General features: G+C 44.3%; 1 pseudogene; it reads right to left on the reverse strand.

Annotated features, from left to right (window-relative positions):
- Nucleotides 1–2,780: 2,780 nt before the first annotated feature.
- On the reverse strand, nt 2,781–3,079 carry LOC149994772 (high mobility group nucleosome-binding domain-containing protein 3 pseudogene; annotated as a pseudogene).
- Nucleotides 3,080–3,460: the final 381 nt, after the last annotated feature.

Raw genomic sequence — 3,460 nt, forward strand, 5'->3', positions numbered from 1 at the left:
CACCACTATATGCAGTCCTGGGGGTCATTTCTAGAAAGCCTATTATGTATATTGCAAAAGGACAATTGCTGTCCACACTTTTCCCTTTGTACCAGGCATAGCCTGCGAGATGTTCAAGCAGACTGTGAACAAGAAGGTTAAAATTGAGACAAGGAGGGAAGAGAAAAGTTGATCAATATTTGTATCTATGTATTGGGAGGGAAAGATGAGGCCCTGGTTCCTGAGCACATCTCTTTATCTCTCAGCCCTAATGTCTGTGAGTGAGTGTGAGTGTGTGTTTCCTGTGGTCAAGGTCAGCAGCATGGCCACCATTACTTCAGCACCTGTGAACTTATTATTTTTACTGTTAGAAAGTTTTTCTTCATGTGTCTGTTTGGCTCACCCCGCTCTGCCTCAAACCCCTTCCTCTAAAGACCCTGTGTCTTCACCTTCTGCCCTGTCCCTGCTGTTTCCTCCCCTGGATGTGAGCTCCATGCAGGCAGGGCCTGTCTGATCTTGTACCCCCGGTGCCTGGAACAGGTTGAAAATACCTGCACTTTTTAGGTTGTATTTGCTTACTTAGGTTGGTGGTAAAAACAATGTTTAGTGTCCTGCTTAAGTTTTTGTGGTGTCATAGTAACATAAATTGTTATTATTATCATCGCTTTTCAGAAGTCACTGCTCAGTGATGAACAGCTTGTAAAATTTACCATAATTAAGGTTTCCCTGCCCCTTGCCACTTCCAGATTGAAACAGAACCCCATGGGCTGTTCAGTTATGAGGGGCTCAGTTGCCTGCCACCAAAAAGCATAATTCCCAATACCAGAGTTTGGTGAAAAGAAAAGAAATTGTTTATTTAAAAGTTATACAGGTTTAGATTAATGGCGATTTCTGCCGTTAAGTCTTACTTTCTTTAAAACACCCACGAACACACAGTTCTGCCTCCCGCTGCCAAACCAGGCAGGTTTCAGAGTAGAAAAGTCAGAGGTACCGTTTCCCTACTTCCCAGACTCGGTCTTAGCTGGGCGGCAGGGGCTGCTTCACCGGCAGCTCCCAATCATTCCAGCCGGACTGGGGAGGTTTTGCCAGTGTCGCGCTGTTCCCCAGTTTTTAATCCAGAACCACATGGTTCTCTTTCAACGTACGTGGGGTTCCCAGCCTCCTTGCAAACCCTGTGGAGTTCTCCCTTCCCTTTCAAAGCCACATGGTTCTCTCCCTCTGCAAATGGCTGCTGCCTTATTTTTAAATCCCTGACTGCAGCCTGTGATGCAGTGGGCAGGGTGACTAATTGTGGCCACTTGTAGAATTTTATGCAGGCCCCATGAACTTTTCCTCACCATTCTATGGTCAAGGCCCCTCCCATCTCCTTGGGGCCTTGGAAGAACCAAACCATTTGCATAACTAAGACATTCACTACCAGCTATAGACATGCAAAGGCATCTTGAAAGCTGTCCTCTTCCTCCATCCCTCAAGGGCAGGCTGTGGGGAATTTTGGGGACCCCCCCCACTCTGTAATAAGATCATGAGAGTTTCCTGCTGCTGAGCCCTCCCCTCGCTACTTTGCTCCCCTGTCCTCTCCCCTTAGGTCTAAACAGAAGCTCCCAGTCCCTTCACAGAGAGCTTTCCTCCTCAGGAGACCCAGCCAATCTCTGTCCCCATCCCTCTCCACCAGCCAGCAGGAGCCCCTGCTGGGGGATGAGGGGGACTCCATGGTGTAAGGGGCAAGGAAACTGGTGACTCCCAAACCAGTAGAAAAATAATTAATAGCAAAAGGCAAATGTAATTAGAGGGTCTCTGAGCCAGAGTTAACTATAGTATTAGCATATTTACAAATTAGAAAAGGGCACATTCCACACCTCAGCACCAATGCTTCTGAGGACAAAGAATATCTGAGATCAAAGAGGGTGGGGGGGAGAGTCATCACCAAACTCTGGGAAGAGGGAAAATGTAGCCAGACAGCCCAGCAAAAAAGATAGAGAAATTTCAAAAAAGAGTTGGAGACAGACCTATAACCAGATCACCCTGAGTTAATTTTCACCCTCAGTTAATTTAGTTAATTGCGTTAGATTTTTTTTTTTTTAAAGGCAAGAAAAACTTATTTTATACCACAACTAGTCAGCAGGTGGCCACAACTATCCATGTTTCATTAAAAGCACATAAACCCTGGTACAAAAGGACCACTGATTATTGCTCTGGAAAAGTGCATGAAAAATTCAAATATGCACGGTAAAAACACCACAGTATGCACAGGACTAAAAATTTAAAGCAAATGCATGGAATGCTGAATCGATTTTACACACAGCTTCCAATATTAAATTTACTCGAGGATGATGGGAATTTCCAAAAAGATTGATTATGAGAAGGTAAAATGTCAATTCTTATATATTTTTGTATGCCAACTAGTAGAGTTCTAAAAAATTAGCGTTTACAAAATACTTGGTAAAAATAGCTTTTAAAAGTTGTCCCAAGAGGTACATAAAATCAACCCCAATTTTTGATGACAAGTCATTCTCCCTTGTTTTTTTCTTTTTTAATTTTTATTTTTTGGTTATTCAATTACAGTTGTCCCATTTTCCCCCCATTGCTCCCCCCACCCTGCCCACCCCTTCTCCCACAATCATATCCCTCCACGTTGTCCATGTCCATGAGTCATTCATACATGTTCCTTGACTAGACCCTTCCCTTACTTATCCCCCTTCTCTCCCTCCCCCCTCCCCCCTACTGACTACTATTCTACTCTTTGCCTATTTAGTTCGTTTGTTTGTGTTGCTCTTTAGTTTCCTGTATTGGGTGATATCATATCATTCTCCCTTGTTATCTACAGATTCAGTTTTCTGTGCCTCTTCAGCTTTTGTTTCACATTTTCAGATGGTGCAGTACCTTCCTTTCCAGCTTCCTGCTTCTCCTCCTTCTTCCCTTTAGCACCTTTGTTAGTCTTTGTTCCAAGTTCTTTCTTAGCAGATGTTTTTCTTGGTTTAGGCTCAGGTTTTGGTGGCACAGGTTTCGCCGACAATCTGGCAGACCGCCTTGTGGGCTCCTGTTTAGTTACTTTGGATCCATCCTTGCCCTCCGTATACTCTGGAGACTTTCTCTTCAGCATAACGATTTTGTTTGTGCTGCTAAAAAGTAAAGCAACGGTTTGGAACTGCTGGTGCTGCTGGATGTTGCCACCGCCTCTGCAGCTGCTCACGCGCTGGGTACTGCCTCTCAGACCTGCCTAATTGTGGTAGATTGTAACTCCGGAGTATCCAGCATAAAAAAACAGAAAAAGAGAAGGAGAAGGAGGGGGGAAAGGGAAGGTGGGGGGTTTACTCGCATTAGGGTAAAAACAGCCAGCTCTGTCTTTTCAGTGTGCACCTTGATTTGGCTTTTAGGCTGCGGATCTGTGAATAAACAACTGCCTCTGTTACTGCTGAAGTCCTGTGTCCCAGGGTTTTATTTGTTTATATATATTTTTAGTTTATAGGTTTCCTTGTGATCT

Source organism: Furipterus horrens, unplaced genomic scaffold, assembly GCF_987537825.1.
Source record: "Furipterus horrens unplaced genomic scaffold, mFurHor1.1.pri manual_scaffold_13, whole genome shotgun sequence".
Lineage (NCBI taxonomy): Eukaryota > Metazoa > Chordata > Mammalia > Chiroptera > Furipteridae > Furipterus > Furipterus horrens.